The sequence below is a fragment of the Macaca nemestrina genome, chromosome 18 (assembly GCF_043159975.1).
Source record: "Macaca nemestrina isolate mMacNem1 chromosome 18, mMacNem.hap1, whole genome shotgun sequence".
NCBI classification, from domain to species: domain Eukaryota; kingdom Metazoa; phylum Chordata; class Mammalia; order Primates; family Cercopithecidae; genus Macaca; species Macaca nemestrina.
This window is the reverse complement of record NC_092142.1, coordinates 80684702-80701275: the sequence shown is the minus strand read 5'-3', so window position 1 is coordinate 80701275 and position 16574 is coordinate 80684702. Positions and strand designations below refer to the sequence as shown.

General features: G+C 47.6%; 1 protein-coding gene across 2 annotated transcripts in view; it reads right to left on the bottom strand.

The window, feature by feature from the left end:
• LOC105491204 (phospholipase C gamma 2) overlaps positions 1-16574 on the bottom strand; it is a 237073-nt gene that overhangs the window by 190395 nt on the left and 30104 nt on the right. Inside the window, exon 1 of one of the 2 annotated variants that reach the window (XM_071085006.1) lies at positions 5968-5985. The exons of the other annotated variant lie outside the window; for it this stretch is intronic. The gene's annotated coding sequence lies outside the window, so the exon portion shown is untranslated. Of the gene's footprint in view, positions 1-5967; positions 5986-16574 lie in introns of those variants that run through there. 2 annotated transcript variants of the gene reach the window in all.

Below are 16574 nucleotides of genomic sequence, written 5' to 3'. Positions count from 1 at the left end.
TCCTCGGGGGCCGCCCCCCCGCTCCGCCCCGCCCCGCCCCTGGCACGCCCAGTCTGATCTGCCTCTCGGAGCGCACCCCGAGCGCCGCGTCCCGGCGCCCTCCCCGCCGTGGGGCGGCCCAGGCCTGGAGCCCCGCCTCTGCGTGCCAAGGAAGAAACTGAGGCAGCCCGAGGGGAGGCTACCTGCCCGAGGCCACTTGGCCAGGTGCAAAGGGAGTGCACCAATATCGCAGCATTCCTGGAGCGCCGGCCGCAGTCCAGGTGTTTGCTGTATACTTAACACACTCCCGGTCGGGCACCCGGGCTCACGCCTGTCATCTCAGCACTTTGGGAAGCCTAGACGGGAGGATCGCTTGAGCTGGAGAGTTCGATGCAGCAATGAGCTAGGACGGGTGTGGCCAAGGGACACTCCGTCTCAAAAATAAATAAATAAATAAATAATAAAAATAAATATACTCCTCACAATCACCCTCCAGGAATTGCCAATTCATGGCCCTAATTTGAAGCCCTCGTTGAGGATGCGCTGGAGTCAGAGTACACTTTACCTTAGGCAGACCACTTAAATACCAACAGCCTCGGTTTCCCCAGCTGAAAAATGTGATCAACACAGTGCCAGCCCCAGAGAGTCAGGAGCAAAGAACCCCAGACAACTGATGTCCCGTTTTCCTGATCTCATGAGAAGAAGCTAATATGTTCTTTAAGAAACTTATTTTTTTCATTCGTATGTTGCATGAAGCTATCTGATTCAAACCCTTCCTATGCTCTTTAATGGAGGTATCTTCGTTGTGACTAGACCCAGCTTCAGAGGCACCTAGTCAGCTGTTAGGCACTTGAATTTCACTTCTAAGTTGCTTGAGTTATACTGTTTTTTCAAAGAGGCAGGGTCTCTGTCACCCAGTCTGGAGTGCAGGGGTGCCATCATAGCTCACTGCATCCTTGAACTCCAGAGCTCAAGCGATCCTCCTACTTCCACCTCCTGAAGAGATAGGACTACAGACGCACATCACACTTGGCTAATTTTCTCTTTTTTAGACAGGAGGTTTCACTATGTTGCCCAGGCTGGTCTTGAACTCCTGACCTCAAGCAATCCTCCTGCCTCTACCTCCCAAAGCACTGGGATCACAGGCTTGTGCCACTGCACCTGGTGTGTTATAGGTTTGTTTTGTTTTGTTTTGTTTTGTTTGAGATGAAGCCCCGCTCTGTTGCCCAGGCTGGAGTGCAGTGGCACGATCTCGGCTCACTGCAACCTCCACCTCCCAGGTTCAAGCGAGTCTCCTGCCTCAGCCTCCTGAGTAGGTGGGATTATAGGTGCATGCCATCATGCTCAGCTAATTTTTTGTATTTTTAGTAGAGATGGGGTTTCACCATGTTGGCCAGACTGGTCTCAAACTCCTGACCTCAAGTGATCCACCCACCTTGGCCTCCCAAAGTGCTGGGATTACAGGCATGAGCCACTGCGCCCAGCCTGTTATAGAATTTTTGAATTGAGGAATATCACTGTCAATGTTGTATCCCAAGCCACAGGATTCGTTTGCTGACTTCTCAAGATCTGTGGATTCATTTCTTTCAGCACTGCCAACCAGGGTGTGCACCCATGCTCATCAACACAGATCACTTAACACATCAACTTTTAAAAGAGATCTTGGAAGTACTCATGACATCAGTCACTTGAAGTCATGGGGGCCAATTCCCCAGGAAAAAATGGCTACATCTAGGGACAATTTCTTTGCCTCAATTTTTTTTTTTTTTTCAGAACTTCAGCTTGTATTTATTTCAACCAATCTTTTTCACACTTTTGTTTTAGTATGTGTTAAATAATGTACATAATATATTTGAACAGTCATATATATGTATAATTTATTACAAAGTCTACATGGATAGGGGAGTGGGTTAAATCTCTTGCTGACAAAACGAGAATGTGGGGAGACCACTCTAGGGAACCGTGGCTCCTAAAAGCCTATCTTGACAGATGCCAATTCTGGCTGGATTTTTCTCTCATCTGTGGGAACCAAGCAAAAAAATAAGAACATGAAGAACAGGTTTCTGTTTAATCTATGTCTGTGAGCCTATAGCATTTTTGAGTTAAAATGCCCATTGTGTGTGAGATAATGGTCATAGTAGATGGCAGTTTGCTCTCTTTTCTTTCAGGTTTTTAATTCCCTTTCTTCCTTGCCTCATTTTTTGCTAACCAACTCCCAGCCCAATCCCGCTCCACCAGGTGAACAACTGAAGGAATCAGTGGATTGAAAGAGAGTACTGGGGGCCCTCATCTCTTTCTCAAACTCTAACTTGGTTGTTCAAAATAAAAATAATCTGCTGGGTGCAGTGGCTCATGCCTGTAATCCCAGCACTTTGGAAGGCCAAGGCAGGCAGCTCACCTGATATCAGGAGTTCACGATGAGCCTGGCCAATATGGTAAAACCCCCTCTCTACTAAAACCACAAAAATTAACCAGGCATGTTGGCACACACCTGTAGTCTCAGCTACTTGGGAGGCTGAGGCAGGAGAATCGTTTGAACCCAGGAGGCAGAGGTTGCAGTGAGTCAAGGTGGCACCACTGCACTCTAGCCTGGGTGATAGAGCAAGACTCCATCTCAAAAATAACAATCATCATCATCCTCAAGGTGGCAGCCGCTGCTCTGGGAAGACTCCAGTGTAAAATGACACTTCTTTTCCAAAGGATAATAGGGAGGGAAGGAATCATTCTGTGAATTTATTCTTTTTCAAGGAATAAAATAGGTAGGGAAAGAAACCACTCTGGGCCGGCCACAGTGGCTCACGCCTGTAATCCCAGCACTTTGGGAGGCCGAGGCAGGTGAATCACGAGGTCAGAAGATGGAGACCATCCTGGCTAACACAGCGAAAACCCGTCTCTATTAAAAATACAAAAAAATTAGCTAGGTGTGGTGGTGGGCGCCTGTAGTGCCAGCTACTCGGGAGGCTGAGGCAGGAGAATGGTGTAAATCCAGGAGGTGGAGATTGCAGTGAGCCGAGATCGTGCCACTGTACTCTAGTCTGGGCAACAGAGCGAGACTCCGTCTCAAAAAAAAAAAAGAGAAAGAAACCACTCTGTGGGTTCAGACACATGCGGTAGAAAGACCCTGTCACAGGTTAGCTGTCAGAGGGCTGGAGGGGGTTAAGTCAGTGGGTGGTGGGGGCAAGACTTGAACCTCAGCCTGTCTGGTGCCAAAGCCCATGGGCATGGTGACCTGCCACCCATCCCCAGATTAATAAGAGACATTCCGGCAGGGAGATGTGTGTTTGTAGCCACTCTACATAGATTCACAAATGGGTCAGCAAGTGACCTCAAAGGCTAGGGGGAATCTTTCTTTTCCTTTTCCTATGAAAGAAAGAAGGAGGGGGGTGGGTGGGTAAGAAAGAAAAACCTGAAAGAAAATTACATTTTAAGCTCCATCATCTTGACTCTTTGTATTCTGTGTTGCTCACCAGTCGTTGAGCATGCAAATGCTTTTCCCTATTACCCTCTTCTCTTTGTTGGCGGCCATGGTGCATTGGACCGTTAGCCTCTCTGGGTATCAGTTACCTCATTATTATACCTATGGGTATCAGAAATGTACCTACATCTGAGGGGGATTGTAAGATGAGGGAGGTAAAGCACTCATCCCCATGGGGCAAAACCAGGGCGGGCTATTTTAGGAATTGTTACTGGGAAGAAGACCTACTGTGAAAGCATGAAATTGGGAAGCAGGGAATCTGGGCTCCAGTCCCAGGTCTGCGCCTTCCTTAGTTGTATGACTATGGGTTGCTCAGCCACCCGCTTTGGACCTAATTTCCCCATCATAAGACCCACCTTTGGCATATCCAGAATCAGCAAATCTATAGAGATAGAATGTAGATCAGTGGTTGCCAAGGACCAGGAAAGCAGAGAGTGGGCCTATCAGAAGGTAACAGATAAGGGGTACAGGGCTGCTCTTTGGGATGATAAGAAGGTTCTAAAATTGATTGTGACAATGGCTGCTCAGCCCTGTGAATGTGCTGAAGTCTCCGTACTGTACACTTTACATGGATGAGTTGCATGGGATGTGAATTATATCTCAATAAAGGTGTTTTGAAAAATATCTGTGATCTGGGCACATTGGCTCATACCTGTAATCTCAGCTATTTGGGAGGCTAAGGAGGGTGGACCACTTAAGCCCAGGAGTTCAAGACTAGCCTGGGCAACATGATGAGACCGCCATCTCTACAAAAATCTTTAAAAATTAGCCAGGCATGGTGGCGTGTGCCTGAGTCCCAGCTACTCAGGAAGCTGAGGCTGGAGGATCACTTGAGCCCAGGAGGCAGAGGGTGCAGGCAGTGAGCCGAGATCATGTGCCACGGCACTCCAGCCTGAGCAACAGAGTAAGACCCTGACCAAAAACAAAAACAAACAAAAAAAACTCTTAGAGGGTTATTTCAAACCTAGACCTCCTCTCTCCTCCTCCACCAACACCTCCAAAGGCAGTGACCAGGCTGAGGTCCATCGCCCTGCCCCAGGGAACCTCACCAACTCTACCCCTCTACCCCCACAACCAAAATGACCAGAAACCGCCCCGGAGCCCTTGAGCCCAGTTTCCTTTCCCAACATTGTTCAGAGAATCACACATCCCTGGGGACGAGCCGAGTCCCAGCTGCTGGCTGGCAGGCCTCTGTGACAGGAAGTACCACCCAGAACGGGCTTTCAATGGGGTTAGGCCTCACTGCTTCCGGGGGCAGGGGGAAGGCAGGCCCCTCTGCTATTTAAACTGTGGCCAGCTTGGTAGAGCCTCTGGTTTAAAGTTAATGGTTTCGCTTTTTTTTTTTTTTTTTTAATCGCCCAGGCTGGAGTGCAGCAGTTGGAGCTCAGTTCACTGCAACCTCTGCCTCCTGGGCTCAAGTGATTCTCGTGCCTTAGCATCCTGAGTAGTTGGAACTACAGGTGTGCACCACCATGCCTGGCTTTTTTTTTTTTTTTTTTTGTATTTTTAGTAGAGATAGGGTTTTGCCATGTTGACCAGGCTGGTCTTGAACTCCTGACCTCAGGTGATCCACCCACCTCGGCCTCCCAATGTGCTGTGATTACAGGCGTGAGCCACCGTGCCTGGCCCCTTTCATTCATTCAACAAACACTGAGCCCTTATTTAATACCAGGCCTCGTGTCTTCCTGTCAAAGGCTGATGTAACAAATTATCATCAACTTGGTGACTTACAAAAAAAAATGGAAATATATCATCTCACAGTTCTGGAGGCCAGAAGTCTGAACGCAAGGTGCCAGCAGCAGCACTGGTTCCCTCCTTAGGCCCTAGGTGAGAATCCGCCCCATGCCTTTCTCCCAGGGTCTGTGGTTGGTGGTGATCCTGTGCTCCTTGCCTTGGAGCTGCATCACTCTAACTCTGCCTCTGTCTTCTCGTGGCCCTCTGCTCTCTGTCTCAAATATCCCTCTCCTTTCTCTGGTAAGAACACCAGTCCTCCCATTTAGTGTCCACCCTGAATCCCGGATGATCTCATCTTGAGATCCCTAACTTAATTACCTCTATAAAGGCCCTATTTCCAGCCTTGCACCAGTGGCTCACACCTATAATCCCAGCACTGTGGGAGGCCAAGGCAGGTGGATCGTTTAAGGTCGGGAGTTTAAGACCATGCTGGCCAACATGGTGAAACCCCATCTTTACTAAAAATACAAAAAGTAGCCAGACGTAGTGGCACAGCCTGTAGTCCCAGCTACTTGGGAGGCTGAGGCAGGAGAATCATTTGAGCCTGGGAGGCAGAGGTTGCAGTGAGTAGACATCCTGCCCCTGCACTCCAGCCTGGGCAACAGAGACTCTCCATCTCAAAAAACAAACAGGCAAACAAACCTTATTTCCAAGTAAGATTACATTCACAGGTACATGGTTTAGGACTTAGTTTTATTTGTTGTTGTTGTTTGGGGGGCGGGGGGTCACAATTCAACCCACTATACCCTATATTAGGAAAATAGATTAGACCTATTTACCTGTCAACGCGGAGACAGCAGGAAGAGGCACTTACTCTCACAGAACGGCAAGAGCGGAATTAGAGGGACGAATCAGGCAAGGGCTAATCCTCTGCCTCACGGAGCTGGGAAGACTTCTCAGAGGAGGTAACCTCAGAACTGGGTCCTGAGGGATGAGCAAGAGTTCTCCAACAGCACCAGGGAGAGAGAAGCTCTGTCTAAAACAAGGCTGTGTTTCACAAAATTCATCAGTGCTTTTTGAAGTCAGAATAGTCCTGGCTACTTGGGAGGCTGAGATGGGAGGATCACTTGAACACAGGCGTTTAAGGCTGCAGGGAGCTACGACACCACCACCAAACTCCAGCCCGAGCAACAGAGAGTTTGTCTCACACACAAAAAGAAGGCAGAAGAGTGAGTCTCACTGCCTCGGAGGCAGCAGAAGGAAGGACCTTAAGGGCTGTGATGTTCTAGGTTTTGATCTTGTGGTCACATGGGTTAGTCACTTTATGAAAATGTACTGAGCTCTGTATTTCTGATCCGGGCCTTGTGCGCGTGTGTGTGTGTGTGTGTGAGATGGAGTCTCGCTCTGTCGCCCAGGCTGGAGTGCAGTGGCACAATCTCGGCTCACTGCAACCTCCGCCTCCTGGGTTCACACCATTCTCCTGCCTCAGCCTCCCGAGTAGCTGGGACCACAGGCACCCGCCACCATGCCCAGCTAATTTTTTGTATTTTTAGTAGAGACAGGGTTTCACCGTGTTAGCCAGGATGGTTTCAATCTCCTGACCTCGTGATCCACCCGCCTCGGCCTCCCAAAGTGCTGGGATTACAGGCATAAGCCACCATGCCCAGCCTGATCTGGGCCATTTGATGCATGTTATACCTCAACAAAAAGTTAGTATTATTATTTTGAGACAGGGTCTCACTCTGTAGCCCAAGTAGGAGGGCAGCGGCGCAATCGCAGCTCACTGCAACCTTTGCCCCCTCCCTGGGCTCATGCAATCCTCCCACCTCAGCCTCCCAAGTAGTTGGGACTACAGGCACACATCACCATGCCTGGCTAGATTTTTGTATGTTTTTGTAGAGACAAGTTTTCATCGTGTTACCCAGGCTGGTCCCGAACTCCTGAGCTCAAACGATTCATCCACCTCAGCCTCCCAAAGGGCTGGGATTACAGGCATGCACTACCACGCCAGGCCAAAAAATTAATATTTTTTAAAGGCTGTTCAATATGTTAACATGTCTGATTTTTTTCCTCCTATCAGTGTTTTCTCAATATTCTTTACTATGCATGTCTTAGTTGTCATAGAAAACTAAAACTGTTTCAAAAACAAGGCCGCTGGAAGTCAGGAGAAAACTAAAACTGTTTCAAAAACAAGGCCGCTGGAAGTCACCCTTGGGAAGGGGGTGATGAGCAGCACGCCCAGGCAAGTCCTCAGGGTGCTGGTTTCTCGGCTGGGGTGTGGGTTATGTGGGCGTGGGTGTGTTCGGTGTGTGAAGATCCAGCGAACTGCACACTTCTCTGCATTGTTATGCATCAATAAAAATTAAAATACAAGGCAGTTAGCGAAGGGGGTGGAGAGAAAGCATTTGGAATCTTTTTGGCTTACCAAAATCTACAACATTTATTGAGTATCTACCTTCCATCAGGGCCCTTCATGCAGTGAATGTATTTCATCCTCACAATGAGATTGGGAAGCTGCTTTACTTTCAAGATAGTTTTACAGATAAGAAAACTGAGGCTCTGAGGCATTAAGTGACCGGCGGGAGTGAACCACCAGTGGTGACAGAACTAGAATCTGAAGCTCCATGCCTTTTTCAAGACCCAGGATTACTTACACTTCTACAGAGGACTCTCAGCTCTCCTGGGGGGCCTTAAGAAAGTCTGAGATGCACCCAGAGTTATTGGCCGTACTGAATCAGAACCTGGGGGCAGGGCCTGGGGATCTCCTTTTAACTGCCCCCCACCGCTATCATTCTCTTGCACCCTCTAGTATGGGCACCAGTGCCTTTCATTGAAACAACAAGGAAGAAACCCATGCAAGCCTGTTCAGAGGTAGAAGCAGTCTTCGCACTTTGGGCAGATACAGGAAGATATTAGCCTTAATGGTAAGGGGGTTTTACCTGCAGCAACCATTTCAGAAAGACCACCTCATTACTCATAATGAGTTCCTTTGTGGGGGAGCGTAGAAACTCACATGGCATCTGGAATAAACTTACCTTAAGCGCTATGTCAATAGATCCCTCATGCATGTAGTCAAGAAATTCATTCATTCAGTGAATGGACTCATTCAGTCAGCCCACAGCATTTCTTGAGCACCTACCACATGTCAGTCACTACTACAGGCTGAGGATAGGAGATGAAAGATTTATTCTGTGTCAGGATTTACAGGCTGCTGGGGAAGACCAACTGGTTAAAAAAAAATACACACCTATTAAAATGGTTAAAATAAAAACAACTGATGATAGGCTGGTGCAGTGGCTCATGGCTGTAATCCCAGCACTCTGGGAGGCCGAGGCGGGTAAATCACCTGAGGTCAGGAGTTTGAGACCAGGAGTTGAGGCCAACATGGTGAAACCCCGTCTCTACCAAAAATACAAAACATTTCCCAGGTGTGGTGGGGGATACCTGTAATCCCAGCTACTCAGAAGGATGAGGCAGCAGAATCACTTGAACCCAGGAGGCAGAGGTTGCAGTGAGCTGAGATCGTGCCATTGCACTCCAGCCTGGGCGACAGAGCAAAACTCTGTCTCGGAAAAAAAAAAAAAAAAAAAAAAAAACCTGACCATAACACCGAGTGCTGGTGAGGATGTGGAGCAACTGGTGGAAATGCAAAACAGTGCAGCCTCGTTGGAAAACAGCTGGGCAGTTTCTTTAACAAGTTAAACACTCACTTACCATATGACCCAGCAAACTCACCTGTATTTACCTAAGAGATATGAAAACATATGTCCACAGAAAAACACTAATGTTTATAGTAGTTTCGTTCATAACCACTGTAAACTGGAACCAACCCAAATGTCTTTCATTTGTGACTGGATAAACATTCATACAGTGAAGTAGCTCTCGGCTATAAAAAGTAATTATTGATACACATAAAACCAAGGCTGAATCTCAAACACATGACAGTAAGCCGAGTGAAAGACGCCAGCATTAGGCCGGGCATGGTGGCTTACGCCTGTAATCCTAGCACTTTGGGAGGCTGAGGTGGGTGGATCATCTGAGGTCAGAAGTTCAAGACCAGCCTGGTCAACATGGTGAAACCCCATCTCTACTAAATATACAAAAATCAGCTGGGCATGGTGGTGGGCGCCTGTAATCCCAGCTCCTCAGGAGGCTGAGGAAGGAGAATCACTTGAACCCGGGAGGGAGAGGTTGCAGTGAGCCGAGATTGTGCCATTGCGCTCCAGCCTGTGCAACAAGAACGAAACTTTGTCCCCCCGCAACCCCTCAAAAAAGACACCAGCATTAAAGGTTATAAACAGCATGATTTTACATATGACATTCTGGAAGAGGCAATGTTATACAGACAGAAAGCAAAACCATGGTTGCTAGGGGCTGGAGTGGGAAGAGTTGTTGGATACAAAAGAGCATAAGGGAATTGGGAAAGAGTGAGGAAATTGTTTTATATTTTGATTGTGTTGGAGATTACAACTTTATACATTTGTCAAAACTCATAGAACTAAAAAAAAAAAAAAAAAAACCTCAGAACTGTATATCAAAACAGGTGAATTTTACTGAATGCAAATAATATTTTTTAAAGAAAAAAACAAGATTTGATTACAATACAAGTGATAATCCCAAAGAGAAGGAGAAGAAATGATAAGTGCCAGTTGGGAAGGCTTCCTGGAGGTCCTTAAACTGAGCCTAGTAAAAGGACAAGAGTTTATCAGTTGAGGCCAGGCCCAGTGGTTCACGCCTGTAATTCCAGCACTTTGGTAGGCCAAGGCGGGGGATCACTTGAGGTCAGGAGTTCGAGAACAGCCTGGCCAATATGGTGAAACCCCGTCTCTACTAAAAATACAAAACTTAGCTGTGCATGTTGGCATGCACCTGTAATCCCAGCTACTGGGGAGGCTGAGGCACGAGAATCTCTTGAACCCAGGAGGCAGAGGTTGCAGTGAGCCAAGATCACGCCACTGCACTCCAGCCTGAGTGATAGATCGAGACTCAGTCTCAAAAATAAATAAATAAATAATAAAAAATAAAAAAAAAACAAGAGTTTATCAGTTGAATGAGGTGGAGAAGAGCAGGAATCCAGGCAATGGGAACAGCATGAATGACATCCACTCAGAGGCAGGACTCAGCTGTGCATGAGTGACTAGCAAGGAAAGCAGGGCTCACCCAGGGTCCCTTGAGACTTGATAAGACATTTGGACTTTCTTCTGGGGATAAGGGGGAGCTACTGAAAGCCTTAGAGCAGAAGAATGACCTGGACAGACTTCTGGTTTGGGAAAGTTCTTCTGTGGGCTGTAGGGAGGTGGGAGAAGGGAACCAGGCTGGAAGCAGGTTAACGTCAAGACCAATTCAAGTCATTCTTCCCTGTGATCATACATTCTTGGATGAGACATTTGTCACTCTATGAACAATAACTGAACACTTGCTGTGTTCCAGGAAATGTTCTAGAAGCTGAGGGTACAAGAATGGACAAGGAGGAAAAAAAAAAAAGACAAAATACCAATGGCTCTTCTATTCTACTGGGAAAGACAGACCATAGACAAGGAAACACATAAACAAGATCATTTCCAGTGGGGTGAGCACTTTAGCAGAGCAGATGAACATAACTGGGGAGGAAGGGCTGGGTTTGCGTGTCGTGGTCACAAAGGTTTCTTGGAGGAGGGTGACCTGAGGAGGAGGAGATGGAGGAGAGGCTGGCTAAGTGAGGACCTGGAAAATGAACTTCTCAGGCAGTGGGCTCAGCAAGTACAGAGGCCTGATTGCTTTTGAGGGTTACAGAATGGTGCAGAGCTTGAGGGCAGGGTTGGAGGCACAGCCAGGGACCCCCCTGTGTCTCCAGCCCTGCAGAGGAGAAACAGAGTGGTTTCCCCTAGGAGTGGCTATGTTTCCCTCCTCTGCCTCCCCCATGTTTTGGTGAATAACAGTTTATGACCCCACTTGGAGAGAAAGGCAGCTTTCCTCTTAGCTCTAAAGGTCACAGCTGTTGCCATCATAAACAGTGCCCATGTTGACAAAATCACACCAGCTCCGGGAGACAGGACACAAAGATGGGAGACAGGAGACAGAAGAGGTAGGACACACCTGGGAAGGCTAAGCCTCATTTACAAAATTAAAAAATAAAAAGTAAAAAAATACCCAACTAAGCAAACACACATCAGTGTCTTGTGACTCATAGCAAATGCCTGCATCTGTCACCTGGGTCCCCCGTCAACAGAGTAAGCACCCTGTGGGGGCCCCCAGGACCCTTTCCTAGTAGGTAACCCATCTTGTCTACACAGCAGCTGTCCACAGGAGACTTTCCTTCATAGACTGAGCTTTTGCATCGGGTCTGAAGTTAGCTGTCAACCAGCCATCCAGACCGCCACTCAGAAGGGGCCAAAACGTCATTGAAAACATGCGTCAGTTTCCCAGGGCTGCTATAACAAACACCATAACTCTCCATTGTGGCCGCTAAAAGTCTGAGACCCCGGGGTCAGCAGGGTTGGTTTCTTGTTTATTTATTTATTGAGACAGACTCTCACTCTGTCACCCAGGCTGGAGGGCACTAGCACCATCTCGGCTCACTGCAACCTCTGCTTCTCGGGTCCAAGCGATTCTCCTGCCTCAGCCTCCCGGGTTTGAGATTACAGGTGCCCATCACCACACTCAGCTAATTTTTGTATTTTATGTAGAGACAGGGTTTCACCATGTTGCCCAGGCTGGTCTCGAACTTCTGACCTCAAGTGATCTGCCCTCCTTGGCCTCCCAAAGTGCTGGAATTACACGCATGAGCCACCACACCCGACCAGCATGGTTGGTTTCTTCTGGAGGCTCTGCGGGAGATGGTCCCATGCCTCTCTCCCAGCTTTGGGTGGTTGCGAATCCTTTGTGTACTCTGGTTTGTAGATACCTCTCTCCAGCCTCTGCCTCAAGTGTCACATGGTGCTCTCCCTGTGTCCCCGTGTTGTCTTCATATCATCTTCCCTCTATGTATGTCTCTGTGTCCAAATGTCCCTCTTCTTATGACACACTAGTCACTGATTTATTTTTTATTTATTTTTTTGGGGGGGACAGGGTCTCGTCTCACTCTGTCACCCAGGCTGGAGTGCAGTAGGGTGATCACGGTTCACTGCAGCCTTCACCTCTAGGCTCAACCGATCCTACCACCTCAGCCTCCCGAGTAGCTGGGACCACAGGTGCACACCGGCTAATTTTTTATAGAGACAGGGTCTCATCATGTTGTCCAGGCTGATCTTGAACTCCTGAGCTCAAGTGATGTGCCCACTTCGGCCTCCCAAAGTACTGGGATTACAGGATTGAGCCATCACGCCCAGCCTCATCAATTTAGGATGCACCCTAATGCAATATGACCACATCTTAACTTGATTACATCTGCAAAGACCCTCTTTCCAAATATGGCCATGTTCTGAGGTTCCAGGTGGACATAAATTTGGGGGACACTGTTCAACCTCATCCACAAGGTAATAAACAAGATGGAGAAAATTAGGCTTGCCAAAGGCCTCTGACACAGCTGGGATGGCCAGTGTTCAGCCTGTGGCTGAAAGACAACTGCATGGGCTGGAGGGTGAGACCTGCACGGGGCATGCTTGGCCAGCAATCGGTGTGGCAAAAGTGTCTTTGAGGAGAGTGAGTCTATTCAGACACCAGCTATGAACAATTGCACTTTCCAAAGACACATCCCCTGATTCTTCCTCCATCCCACATGCCCTTCCACAGTGCAACATTGACATTCATCCATAGAGAGATGGGGTCTGGGTTTTCTTCCTTTGAACCTGCCAGATCTTTGTAACTTTTTGCTTTTCATTATGTATTTATTTATTTTGAGACAGGATCTCACTCTGTCCCCCAGACTGAAGTACACATGGCTCAATCACAACTCACTCCAGCCTCGACCTCCTGGGCTCCAGCAGTCCTCCCAATCAACCTCCCGAGTAGCTAGGGATACAGGCTCACACCATCACACCTAGCTAATTTTTTAATTTTTTTGTAGAAATGGGGTCTCATCATGTTGCCCAGACTGGTCTCGAACTCCTGGGCTTAAGCAATCCTCCTGCCTCAGCCTCCCAAAGTGCTGGGATTACAGGCTTGAACCACTGCAACCACCCTCAGAACTACGTAACTTGTTTTTTTTTTTTAAGACAGAATCTCTCTCTGTCACCAGGCTGGAGTGCAATGGCACAATCTCGGCTCACGGAAACCTCCACCTCCTGGGTTCAAGCAATTCTCGTGCCTCAGCCTCCCAAGTAGCTGAGATTACAAGTGCCTGCCACCACACCCAGCTAATTTTTGCATTTTTAGTAGAGACAGGGTTTCGCCCTGTTGGCCAGGCTGGTCTTGAACTCCAGACCTCAGGTGATCCGCCCACCTCGGCCTCCCAAAGTGCTGGGATTACAGGCGTGAGCCACAACACCCCGCCCCCTTTGTAACGTTTTATAGCTGCCTCAATAGAATGTAGCAGAAGGGACAATGTGTGACAGCTTTTGCCTAGCTTGAGGCATACACCTTAGGAGCCCCAAGATGGCGTTAGAAGACAAGCCGCCCTGACCTCACCATGCTGGAGAGGTGCCCAGGGAGCCCCACCAGTAAAGCTCACCTCTGCTCAAGTCTTCCCAGCCCATGCACAGGTTGTGAGAGTGAGGACACCTTGGAGATGGCCCCAGCCCAGGTCGGCACCCACCTGCAGGTGGATGAGAGACCCTGCAGAGAGCTGGAACTTCCCAGCCATTCCCAAATGCCCAACCCACAGAAACCAGGAGAAAATCTGAGTTATTGTTGCTTTAGGCCACTACATTTTGGAGTCATCTGTTATGCAGCAAATGATGGCTGATACAGGGAGATTATTTTGCTGAGTGGAGCTTGCAAATCTGGGCTATAGCAAAATCATCTGGGGCAGTGGAGGAAAGGCTGGGTTCTCCCATCCGGAACTTTCCTTCTTTGCCTTCTATAAGGCCTATTTTTCAGTCTCCTCTAAATCAAATCTGAATATGCAAGTATTTTTATCTTTTGTATTTTATTTTATTTTTTGTTGATTTAATTTTTTTAAGAGACAGGGTCTCACTCTGTTGCCCAGGCTAGAGTACAGTGGCATGATCATAGCTCACTGCAGCTTCGAACTCCTGGGCTTAAGGGATCCTCCTGCCTCAGCCTCCTCAGTAGCTGGGACTACAGGCATGTGCCACCATTCCCGCTAATTAAAAATTTGTTTGTAGAGATGAGGTTTCACTATGTTGCCAAGGCTGATCTTAAACTCCTGGCCTCAAATGATCCTCCTGCCTTAGCCACCCAAAACCTTCAGATTAGCAAGTATTTTTAATGCCCATTTGAAGGGGCTCTGCCTGATCAGCCAGGCTTGGGGGTTTGGGGGGAAATCGCAGTGGGGCATTCTTTACCCCAGGCTGTTCCCATTGTCAGGAAGTCCTTGGCCTGCCTTTTCACTCTCCCCTCAACCTAATGATTCTGTTTCATCCTATAGGACTCTGTTCCTTATGTTAAAGGAAAATACAGACAATTTTATATACTTTTTTTTTTTTTGAAATGGAGTCTCACTCTAATGCCCAGGCTGGCGTGCAGTGGCACAATCTCGGTTCACTGTAACCTCCACCTACCAGGATCAAGCGATTCTCATGCCTTAGCCTCCCCAGTAGCTGGGACTACAGGAGCATGCCATCACAACAGGCTAGTTTTTGTGTTTGTAGTAGAGACAAGATTTTCCCATGTTTGTCAGGCTGGTCTTGAACTCCTGACCTCAGGTGATCTGCCCATCTTGGCCTTTCAAAGTGCTGGTATTACAGGCACGACTCACCATGCCCAGACCATTTTGTTTAACAGCTGACAACTTTTTTAAAAACATAATAGCAACATATGTATGCATTTGCCATTACTTTGAAATACATTAAAATTAACATGTATTAATAATTGGAAAGAGGCATAGACAGATGTGATAAAACAGAGTAAATGTTCAGGGACCACACGCGGTGGCTCATGCCTGTAATCCCAGCACTTTGGGAGGACAAGGTGCGCAGATCAGCTGAGGTCAGGAGTTCGATACCAGCCTAGCCAACATATAGTGAAACTCCATCTCTACTAAAAAATACAAAAAGTAGCTGGGCATGGTGGTGCATGCCTGTAGTCCCAACTACTTGGGAAGCTGAGGCAGGAGAATTGCTTGAACCCAGGAGGCAGAGGTTACAGTGAGCCAAGATCACACCACTGCACTCCAGCCTAGGTGACAGAACAAGACTCCATCTCTCAAAAAAAAAAAAAAAAGAAAAAGAAAAAGAAAAGAAAGAGTAAATGTTCAGGGTGAAATCTTAGGTAGTGGCTAGATGGATGCTTGCTATACAACCCTTTTTACTTTTCTGTATGTTTTAAAATTTTTGTAATAAAAGATTGGAAAAATGAAAAGAGCAAACAACTACATAGCAAATACAATGAGCTAGATACAGTTCTAAGCCTTACATCTGTTAACTCATCCCAACCTCAACCCAACCCATGAGGGATGTTCTATTGTGATCCCCATTTTACAAACGAGGAAACTGAGGCGTAATGAAGTTCAAGCCGTGCTCAAGTTCGAAAGGTTAGCTGAGGGATACAGATGTGACTCTAACCCAGGCAGTCAGCTCCCAGGCTGCCCAAGCTTAACCATTACAACATGTCACCTCTCACCCATGTACTGCTGTTATAATCAGAAGTATTATACTTTCATAATTACAATACACTTACATTTAAGTATTATCATTATTATTATTATTTTAAAGACAGGGTCTGGCCCTGTTGCCCAGGCTGGAGTGTCGTGGCTTGATCATAGCTCACTGCATCCTTGAACTCCTGGGTTTAAGAGATCCTCCTGCTTCAGCCTTCTGAGTAGCTAGGACTACAGGTATGCACAACCACACCCAGCTAACTTTAAAAATGTTTTTGTAGCTGGGTGCAAGTGGCTCATGCCTGTAAGGCCAGCACTTTGGGAGGCTAAGGTAGGAGGATCACTTGAGCCCAGGAGTTTGAGACCAGCCTGGGCAACATAGTGAAACCTTGTTACTATAAAAAAAATACAAAAATTAGCCAGGTGTGGTGGTGTGCACCTGTAGTCCCAGCTACTGAGGAGTAGGAGAATCACATGACCCCAGGAGGTCGATGTTGCCGTGAGCTGAGATCACGCCACTGCACTCTAGCCTGAGTGACACAGTGAAACCCTGTCTCAAACAAACAAACAAAAATTTTAAGCCAGGTGTCTCACTATATTGCACAGGCTGGCCTTGAGCTCCTAGCCAGAGGTGAGCCTCCTGCCTTAGCCTCCCAAAGTGCGGGGATTATAGGTACATGCCACCATGCTCAGCTAATTTTTTCTTTTTTGGGGGGGGGGTAGAGACGGGGTCTCCCTATGTTGCCCAGGCTGGTCTTGAACTCCTGGCCTCAAGTGATCCTCCCACCTTGACCTCCCAAAGTGTTGGGA